This window comes from Rhinatrema bivittatum, chromosome 3 (genome assembly GCF_901001135.1).
Source record: "Rhinatrema bivittatum chromosome 3, aRhiBiv1.1, whole genome shotgun sequence".
NCBI lineage: Eukaryota > Metazoa > Chordata > Amphibia > Gymnophiona > Rhinatrematidae > Rhinatrema > Rhinatrema bivittatum.
This window is the reverse complement of record NC_042617.1, coordinates 593,422,295-593,433,995: the sequence shown is the minus strand read 5'-3', so window position 1 is coordinate 593,433,995 and position 11,701 is coordinate 593,422,295.

The window sequence follows — 11,701 nt, the reverse complement described above, 5'->3', positions numbered from 1 at the left end:
ACATTATTCATTACCTCGATGACTTCCTATTCGTGGGACCGGCCAATACCGATTCCTGCTACAATCTCCTAGCCCAGTTCAGGAACGTTTCCCTGAATTTTGGTGTCCCCCTTTCTCCCACAAAAACAGAGGGTCCCACAACCATCATCTCCTTCTTGGGAATGAAATAGATTCTACCGCATGATTGCCAAACTACCAGCGGACAAAATTAACACGCTACGAATCAATATCCAACAAGTTTCCACGGCAAAAAAGATTACACTACGTGCCGCCCAATCTATTCTCGGTTCCCTTAACTTTGCGTGCCGAGTCATTCCCATGGGGAGGGCGTTCATGAGGAGACTTGCAGCGGCTACAAGGGGACTTCGAGACCACATCATTTCTACGAGTGACGGCTGATATCCGCGCTGACTTCCATATATGGGCCTCCTTCCTTAACGACTTCAACGGCATATCCATGCTGCAGGACCCCATTATCCAACGTGGATTTAAACATTTACACGGATGCATCCGGTGGTGGGGTTTTGGAGCAATTTGCCAAAATGCATGGTGCGCCGAAAAATGGCCAGATGACTGGATAGCACAAGGCCTGACCAAGAACATCACCTTTTTGGAACTCTTTCCGATCTGGGTGACCCTGGTTCTCTGGAGCTCGAGGTTAAAAAAACAAGCACATAATATTTTGGTGCGACAACATGGCCGTGGTTCACGTATTAAATTCACAATCTGCAAAATGCCCTAGGGTGGTTAATTTACTTCGGGAAATAGTGTTAGAAGCCTTGCATAACAACATCACGCTACGCGCTAGGCATGTGCCGGGTATACGTAATGGCGCTGCGGATTCACTTTCCCGTGCTAAATGGCCTTTGTTTCATGCGCAGGTTCCAACAGCGGACATACAAGGAACACCACTGCCACCACGATTATGGAGCATTGGCCAAGAACAACACGTGACTTAATACGTTCATCCCTCGCTACATCCACTTGGAAAGCGTATTGCAGAGGCTACCAAGTAGTTGCCAAGTTCCTCCATGACAGAGGCTGGAAGCAAGGCCCAATAAGTGAGGACCTATTGGCCAGTTACATCGCATCTGAAAAATCGCGTGGTGCATCAAGACTCACCGTTAAAAAATGTCTGGCCGGACTGGCCTTTTTCATAAATTTTTGTTTATTTAATGTTGTTTTGTTTTTATGTTGTTTTGTTTGTTTAATGTTCTTTGTAAAAAACCTCGGTCTTAACTCCCAGACCTGGGCAATTCTGTTTGTTTCATGTAAACCGGATTGATTTGTATTGTATACAGGAATTCCGGTATATAAAAATTAAAAATAAATAAATAAATAAAAGCTCGTGGATGGGGTGACCCCATCAAATCATTCCTTCTCAAAAAAAATGATGGCAGGATGGTCAAGAAAAGAGAGCACAACCAACGACAAAAGGCATCCCATCACGCATACCATGCTCACAAAGTTATGGACACAATTGCCAGCTATCTGCTCTTTCGCCTTTCGAAACCAGGTTATTCCGTCTAGCATTCACCCTGGCATTCTTTGGCACCTTCAGAGTGAGCGAACTGGTGGCCGCTAACAAAGATGACTGCGGAACCAGCGGTTTACTATTCAAAAACGTCATCTACACCCCTTCTAAAATCACGCTGACTATTCACAAATCAAAGACGGACCAAGCAGGACTGGGCACGACCACCTCGCTTAGCAAAGTGCCTGCTTGCTTGAATGCTTGAAGGAAGGAATGCTTGAAGGAAGGAATGCTTGAAGGAAGAGCCAAGTCTTGAGTGAAACTCAAGACTTGGCTCTTCCTTCAAGCATTCCCAGAGAGCTAAGAACAAGAAATAAACAACCCACTGTCCTATAGCATTAATGCAATGTTTATCTACCCTATTTATTATTTGCCTTATTTATGTGTTCAAAGTTGATCTTAGTTTGTTTTCTACTTATTATAAATCAATCGTTGATATGTTCCATGTAAATCCATGCAAATCGTTTGATATGTTCCATGTAAACTGCCACACGGCGGTAGTTATCTCTGTTACCTGTGAACCGGAGTGATATGTATTTTATACAGGAACTTCCGGTATATAAAAACCAAAAATAAATAAATAAATAAATAAATGAAAACGGCACACCTCTCACCAGGTTCCAATTCTCAGCAATTCTAAGAGCCGCCATACATCACATTAAAATGGATCCTAAACTTTTCACCACCCACTCTTTCCGTATTGGGGCTGCCACAAGCGCGGCATTAGCGGGGCTGAAAACTGAAGCAATCAAAAAAATTGGCCGCTGGCATTCCAATGCCGTGAACTCCTATGTTCGCCTGGACAGAGCTAACACAGTTCACAAAATGAAAGAATTAAAGATTGTTATCTTTCAGACGACCGTTACCGTACTGCATGGATTGTGGGGCACTCTTACGTCTGATGGGCGGCAAAAAGAGCTAGCGAACGAACTTACGGAACTCACTTGGGTCTCGCACCAAAAGGTTGGCGTATCGATTGGACGGGCAAGTCCGGAATGCTATGGGAACAATTATTGCCCTCCCTACGACAACTAAAAGAAGTCAGAGCATCACCTACAATCTTAATAATTCACTTAGGAGGCAATGACTTGCTTTCTAGTACAGGTCGACGCTTCATTCAGTGTGTAAAAAGAGACCTTACCTCCATTTTACATTTATTCCCGGCTACAACGGTGTGTTGGTCAGATATTATTCACAGACCAAAATGGAAATTTTTGAAGCTGTGGGGACAGGGGAGGAAGAAAATTAACAGACATTGGGGTCTGGTTGCAAAACTTGGGAGGATTACAGATACGCCATCAGTGGGCTGACGACATGTCCCCAGGTCTCTTCAGACCTGACTTGATCCATCTTTCAGATATAGGGTATGACATCTTCAATACCACCATGCAAGATGCCATTGAGACTTTAGCCTCATCCGCATAAAAAAAAACAAAATGGCCGCAGCTTTGGGAGTAGGAGGAGTGGGGGACACGAGGCAAGGGTACTTCCTTACCTCGTGTTTTGGCGGGTACCCGGGCTGGTACAGGTGGATTACATGTGGTGCTGGTGTCATCACGCCACGGCGGGGTAGCCGTGAGGGCCGGGAGGTATATGAGGTGAGGGCCCCCTTGCTCGGGAACAAGGCGGGGGGCCTGCATCGTCTGGCTGCCTTGCTTGGTCTACGCGGCGGGCAGCAGTAGAACCCCCTTCCCCCTGCCGGTGCGGGTATATATATATTTTGAAAGTTATTATGTTATGTTTAAATAAAAGCTGCGGCCAATTTTATAACCAACAACTGAGTCCGTCTACTCAATTAAAAGTATTATAACAAAAAGGGGTAACTGGATAAAAACTTAATTTAGCTACTCTTAACTCAAGGAGGAGGAGTGACAAATGAGTAAGTAGCAGCTGCTAACGTCATGGTTAATGACATGGATGGATGGTTAAAGACCATTATAAAATCACATATGATCTTTCATAACAGGTGTGAATCTTTAAGAGTGCTGTAATAATAATTTTCAACAGATCACAAATTGTACTTTATTAGATCTGCCCCCAAAAGTTTATACATTACAAACAAACCAGGGCTGCTTACAATTATTAGGATCTTGGCTAGGACTATTTTATTTATTTATTTATTTAAAAACATTTCTATACCGTCTTTCAAAAGCGAATAGCTCACCAAAACGGTTTACAAAAATAAAGAGTTTAAAAATAAAAATTAAAAAAAGATAAATAAAATAAAATCAGAGATAGTAGGAACTAAATTAAGTGAATAAACTAAAATATAAACTATACTGAAAACAATGTAGTTCCCAGTAGATAACTTTATTTAAGATGAACATCCTGAGCAGTGACTGAATGCAGCAGCATGCAGCCTTTTGAACCCTGAGTCTCAACATATAGTGATGGCAGTAATTGGTTTTCAAACTCATGGAGCTGATGGTATGATTGTTATGAACAAACACCAAGGGGAGGCAAGTTCCAGCAACATAACATAAGAACATAAGATACGCCATACTGGGTCAGACCAAGGGTCCATCAAGCTCAGTATCCTGTTTCCAACAGTGGCCAATCCAAGTCATAAGTACCTGGCAAATACCCATATCTGCTCCTTCTTGTAGGCCCCCACTCTCGTAGACTGGAGATTGTACAGCAGATTCTGGACCTGCATGACATGCTCTGCCAGCATGTCTACCTTACCTGGTAGGAAGATGGGCTTCCTGCTCATCGCTCCACATTCCTGTGACATGGTGCAAGTAGGACAGGGAAAGGGAAAAGATCCTTTTGAGGGCAGAGTAATTTATGCAGATCCACGCGTAGGTTACATGCACAGGTGGTGCCAATCTACATGCATGGGCATTGAGCACGAAGGTAATTAAAATTGAGGCAGAACATGGGTCCACTGGCTGATTTGTGCATGTAGGCAATTAAATATTTCAATATTTAATATTTCAATAGTTCAATATTCCTAGCAAATCCATTGTCTAAGCTAGTTTCATACATCAATTGTCACGTACGTTTCTCCTATTTATTTATTTATTTATTTATTTTATTTATTTATTTAGAGGTTCTTATATACCGCGGTACGTATAGATATACATCACCTCGGAGCAAGAAGAAAAGATGATAGTAACTTTAACATAGTATATTAACCTGCAATATGGCAAGGTACAAAGCAGGGAATTGAGTGATTTACAATGAATTGTTCACTTCGCATAGATGCAGTTTTTAACATGAGGGTAGAGATCAGAAACAATGGTTTTCTGGATATTGGTAATGCTTGGGGGTTGGTTGAAAATTGGTTGTAAAAAGTAAGTTGGTTGCTTGGAGGTTGTTTGTAGGAGAATAATGGGTTTAATCTGAGTCTGGGAAGGCTTGTTTGAATAGCCACGTTTTGAGTCTTTTCCTGAATGTCGGGAGCTAAGACAGGGTTCCTGTCTTAGCTCCGTTGGGATGGAGTTCCAAAGAGTGGGTCCTGCTGAGGAGAGAGCCCTGTCTCTGAGAGTTATGTGGAGGGAGGTTTTGGACTGAGGTACCTGAAGAGAATCTTTGTAGTGCTCTCTTATGGGTCTGGAGGATGTATGCTTTATGAAAGGGATTTGTAGGTTGAGCGGAGCGATTTGTTGGATGGCTTTGTATATTATGGTGATGGACTTATATAGTATTCTGAAATGGATCGGCAGCCAGTTCCTATTAGAATTATGTTACGTTACAATTATGTTACGTTAAACTAATATCTTTCGCTCTTAACTCTCCCATACTATAAATTCCCTGTTCATTGTAACTTTATCTTCTATTTTTATTGGTTACCCCTGGTTACGCTGTAAACCGGTACGATAAGACCTCCGTCTTGAGCATCGGTATATTAAAATAATTTAAATAAATAAATAAAACCGATGTGAAACATGAGCGCGCTGGCTGATTTGTGCACCTATAATCAACAATAATTAAACCTACATGAGTTAATTAGGCACACACCTTGGCCCAAGTATTAATGATATGCACTGTGATATGCCTCAGGTTTAAGTAATCAAGGGGTAGCTTTTCAAGCTTATGCTTAATCATTGTGGAGAACATTACCACCTGACTACCTAAGAGTGTGGAGGAGTGGGTTGAATATCACTGGTGCGTGATTGGAATGATATTTTCTGTGACTTTGCAACCCAGATCCAGCTTTCTTTCCAAGGCTTACTATGTGGCCAATACCTGGAGTGGACTTGTGCATGCACTTGCTATTGGCCCAGCACAAACTGAGGTGTGGAAAATTAAGCCTAAAGGAACTTGTCTATTCTCTCCATCTGCTCATAGCCATTTATATAGAGAGTCTGCAACTCCTATTTATTTCTATGTGTCCTTTCTCTCTAAAAGGATCCATGCCAGATGTTAGATTTCACACATGTCTTTTCTTGTTCCCTCCCGTCCCTATGTGATGTCAATTCTCTATCAATGAGAACTAGCTGGAGAAAATCCCACATCACCTGAACCGCCAGCTGCTATACTGTCTCTGTTAAATATCTTCAAGAAAGTCAGTCTTCTACTCCATTGCATGTTGATCACATTGAAGAGATTGAGGGGGCCTGCATTGTATATGTACCTGCAAGGAGAGAGTTGTGGTTTTCTGCTGGGAGCTGCCTGAAGCCCTCTAAAAGGTATGATGGAAGAGATATTTTTTTGTTTGTTCAATGAAGGGATTTTCTAGACCTAAAGAATATGAGCATGTGGCTGGCTGAACTGGCTGAAAGTTATGGATGTGTAAGTCTTATTTTGATAGCTAGCTGTTTGTGTATAATATGCATGTGCCGGCGCGCGCAAGTTATAAAATCTGTTGGCCGCGTGCACATACGCACAGATTCTGTAATATGCACATGTCGGTGCGCGCAAGTTATAAAATCTGTTGGCCGCGTGCACATACGCACCGATTATATAATATGCATGTGCCGGCGCGCGCAAGTTATAAAATCTGTTGGCCGCGTGCACATACGCACCGATTGTATAATATGCATGTGCCGGCGCACGCAAGTTATAAAATCTGTTGGCCGCGTGCACATGCGCACCGATTGTATAATATGCATGTGCCGGCACACGCAAGTTATAAAATCTGTTGGCTGCGTGCACATACGCACCGATTCTATAATATGCACGTGCCGGCGCGTGCAAGTTATAAAATCTGTTTGGCGCGTGCACATGCGCACCGATTGTACAATATGCATGTGCCGGCGCGCGCAAGTTATAAAATCTGTTGGCCGCGTGCACATACTCACCGATTCTATAATATGCATGTGCCGGCGCGCGCAAGTTATAAAAGCTGTTGGCGCGTGCACATACTCACCGATTCTATAATATGCATGTGCCGGCGCGCGCAAGTTATAAAAGCTGTTGGCGCGTGCACATACTCACCGATTCTATAATATGCATGTGCCGGCACGCGCAAGTTATAAAATCTGTTGGCCGCGTGCACATACTCACCGATTGTATAATATGCACGTGCCGGCGCACGCAGGTTATAAAATCTGTTGGCCGCATGCACATACGCACCGATTCTGTAATATGCATGTGCCGACGCGTGCAAGTTATAAAATCTGTTGGCCGTGTGTGCACATACACACCGATTCTATAATATGCATGTGCCGGCGCGTGCAAGTTATAAAATCTGTTGGCCGTGTGCACATACACACCGATTGTATAATATACATGTGCCGGCGCGTGCAAGTTATAAAATCTGTTGGCCGTGTGCACATACACACCGATTGTATAATGTACATGTGCCGGCGCGCGCAAGTTATAAAATCTGTTGGCCGCGTGCACATGCGCACCGATTCTGTAATATGCATGTGCCGGCGCGCGCAAGTTATAAAATCTGTTGGCCACATGCACATACGCACCGATTCTGTAATATGCATGTGCCGGCGCGCGCAAGTTATAAAATGTTGGCCGCGTGCACATGCGTGCCGGATTTTATAATCTACGCACACATGTACAAGTGGTGTGCGGAAGGGGATGAATTTTTGCAATTTCTGCACGATGACGCAATTGGGCCTTCCCCAGTTCCCTCCCAGTCCGCTCCAATTAAGGAGCGGACTGGGAGGGAACGTCTCTAACCCCCTGCCTAACCCTCCTTCCCCTTCCCCCTCCTCCCCACCCCCTAAAGCTAGCCTACCTTGCCAGATTGTTTTTAGTTTATTACTTGCTGCTCCTCGGGAGCAGAAGTAATTTAGGTGCGCCGGCTGGCTGCCAGTGCTCGCTTCCCTGGGACAATCTCCATCCCACCCCTTTCTCGGGGCCTGGCCATGCAAGTAAGTGGCTATTTTTACGCATGTGGCTGATTTAAAATTTTTCTATTATATTAATGATACAGGTTTTGAGGTATGATAGAGGCCAATGTCTGAGCAAAATATTTACAGGTGAATTTTCAAAGGAGTTACACAAGTAAATGTAATATACTATCGTAGCAATTTTCAAAAGCCATTTATATGCATTAAGTGCACTTAACGAAGGCAAAACCCATTGAAATTCATTGGTATATATTGTAGCAATTTTCAAAAGTCCACTTACACATGTAAAGTGCATTTACATATGTAAAACCCAGTTTTAAGCATATAAATAGAAACATAGAAATGATGGAGAAAAAGACCAATCGGCCCATCCAGTCTGCCCAGCAAGCTCCCACACTTATTTTCCCACACTTATCTGTTTCACCGACCACCAAGTTCAGGGCCCTTGTTGGTAACTGATTCAAATTTCCTGCCACCCCCTGCCGTTGATGCAGAGAGTAATGTTGGAGTTGCATCAAAGGTGAGCATAAGGCTTAATGGTTAAGGGTTGTAACTGCCGCATCAAGCAAGTTACCCCGATGCTTGTTTACCCAGACTGCACTGATCCATGCTTTGTTGGATGTTGTCTGAATGTAAATCCTGTTTTCCACATTTCCTCCTGCCATTGAAGAAGAGAGGAACGCTGTATATGCATTCAAAGTGATGTATCAGGCTTAATTGGTTTAGGGTAGTAACTGCCGCAATAAGCAAGCTACCCCCACGGGTATTTGTTTACCCAGACTGTGTAGTAAATACTCTTGAAAATCAGGCCCTTCATGAACTATGCCTTAAATTGAGTAGCAGTGACAAAAATCGCTTATTGTTCATTAATAATGTTAATGAGCCAATGAATAATCCAGATAAAATAAAGAAAAGTAGGGACTGAGCCAGATTAGAGAAATGTGAAAAATGTGGCTGCATTAAGAAGCCTGGTTGTAGGCCAGCCCGGTCACAGTGCTGTGCATTGCCTTGTGGAGGGACCTGAGCTGCATCCCTAAATCAAGTCTGCTATCTGGTTCAGTTGGGGAAGCTGCAGGGTCAGTGGGAAGTCCTAGTCAGTGTGCAACAGTGAAATCTAGTGGTTGGATTTAGATTGCAGCGTTCCGGAAGGTCCTCCAGCTGAGCCCTGCTGCAGCGGTGAATGGAGTAAGGTAGACTGGACCAAAAGAGAAAATAGGGGAAAATCCCCAGGCAGTTGTGAATGAAGACTCCAGATTCCAGTCCTGACCGTCCAAAGAAACAGGAGGAAACTGTCAGGTGAAAAAGAAAACATCCGATTGCTAAACTGTGAAGTTTAATGGGAAAGTGCCAACAATTAGAACCAAACAGGTAGATTTTAAAAGTGTTGCTTGCACAAAATGGCCCCATACATGCGTATGTGGCTGCCAACGAGCAACGGGAATTTTAAGAAGCTGTGGATTATGGGCGTCCATACCCAAAAGCGTGTCAAGAACGAGGGGCGGAAAAGGGGCGGGGCAAGAGTTTCGCACACAACTCTGGATTCTAGAAAATCTGACCTTGGCATGCATTGGCAAGTTATCTGGGTAACTTTACTGATGGTCCTGTCGAGGCGCAAGTCTGGAGATCTCAAATTTTAGCGATTTCAGCACAGCATGAGAGTTCTGGGTCAAGTGGGTGGCTTACAGGATGAAGAACCAGAGGGGTCTTCAAAAGTGCTGAACTACTATATATATTCGAGAGGAGAGAGAGCACGAGAGAGATAGCGCAATGTAAGAGAGACATATGACACTATATATCATATAGTGTCATATGTCTCGGCCTTCCCCTATCTAACCCACCCCCCAGCCCGAGGCAGGCGTAACTTGCGCGCACTGGTGCGCCATATTCCGGTCCGGGGGCTGGTCCGGAGGCCACGGCCATGCCCCGGAACGCCCCTGGACCGGAACCACGCCCGTGGCCCCGCCCCTGGAATGCCCGTAATGGCGTGTCGGCCACGACACGCCCCCCAGGAAAGTCCTGGGACTTACATACGTCCCGGGGCTTGTGCGCGCCACCAAGCCTATGCAAGATAGGCTCAGCGTGCGCAGGGGGAGGCAGGGGTAGGTTTTTGGGGGTTGTGCGCGTATCTTATGCGCGCAACCCTTTGAAAATCTATCCCATTATGTGCATTTATGGGGCACACATGCGTTCTTTTTAAAATTAGCCAGAAAGAGAGCAAACTGCATTACTATGATTATCCATAAAATGCATCCATCCTCTATTAAGGTTCTTCTGCAGTACTATATGGGCAAGGGGTCGATTTTAAAAGAAGCACGAGTGTGTCCATGTGCACGCAGTTCCCGGTGTGCGCACATGGACGAGGCTATTTTATAACATGCACATGTTATAAAATACGGTTCTGGCATGCACATGTGCTCCGATTAATATCCGTGTGCATGTGCAGCTGGGGTCTCGCGCATGCGGGGGGATTTTAAAAACAACACGTGGTGACACGATCGGGCCTAGACCAGTTCCCTCCCAGTTCGCTCCAATTAAGGAGTGGACTGGAAGGGGGACTCTCCTATCCTCCTTCCTACTCTGCCTCCCTTTTCCCCTCTCCTCCTTCACCCCTAAAAGCCCTTCCCTCACCTTTATTTTTTTTATTTCAGAACTTACTTCCCCAGGACAGGGCCTAATGGCCACTGTCCCGGCCGACCCCCTGCCCACCCAGACCCTACCCCTTTTTGATGGTCCAGCACTTCTTGCTTGGGGGGTTACGTGCGTGGCTGGGCCCTTTCTAAAATGCACTCGGCGTGCGCATGGCCCAGCCACGCGCACAGGCCATCAAAAATTCAGGCGAAAGTTTATGCGAAATGTAGACCAATTTAAAATCAAACTTACAAAATTGCTACCTGTTAATTATGGAGAAAATATGTAAGAAAAAAAACTATGAAAGGATAAATCTAACGGTGCATTGTTACAGACAGGGAGCCTAACTTCTAAATTTATCTCAGTACAAGATCTGTGCACATAGAGATTAATACTAGTATTTTATAAATGGTGCAGCGGGAGTTGCACTGTTTACAAAGTATTACATATTTCTGTTCTGAATGTACATGCATAGGTTTCAGTACGCGCGTATATTTCTAATGCAAGAAAACAGATTTTTTTCTTTACCATGCATATATGTCATGCACAAAATAACCGTAACACTGTGCAAATAAATACCCAGAGGCAAGTATTTTATAAAGTATGTGTGTCTATCAATTAGAAAATATTTACTTGCGTGCATACTTGGAATCACCTATTCGCCGATATCTCTACCAGTTCACCTGGTCCTTCTGCAGTTCATCTAGCAATTCATCCTGAACCCCCACCAATTTATTCAGACCTCTCACCTAAAAACTGCAGACGTCCGATTTCACTTGTGCGCGTGAATTAGCAAGTGCAAAAGTATATAATAAGCTTGGTAAAGTATGCACTTATAAAATAACTACCATGTGTACTTCAGATCCCTGCCCCCCCTTTTCCCCCCCGTAAAAAGTATGTGGGCAACCAAAAATACATGCATACTCTCAACATTTATAAAGTCATCATATATATGGGTACATGCTATTTACAAGCATATACGCTTTTTTATGCATGGAACGTCTTTGAAAATTCACTCCATCGGGTGTTCTTTATCGAGGTTCAGTACCTATCTCAGATGGATGGTGTTATATTGGGGCTGGCAGCACTGAACAGGCTTCCTCAACAGAACTGCAAGAGTGGCAGCCACATTGCAAAACCTTGGACGGACTCAAAATACAGAATCTGACTGTAGGACAGTGTGAGAGGCAGGACATCATTACTTTACTATTGTAAATCTGACCGTAGGACTGTGGTTCAGGCACAGTGTGAGAGGCAGGACATCATTACTTTACTATTGTAA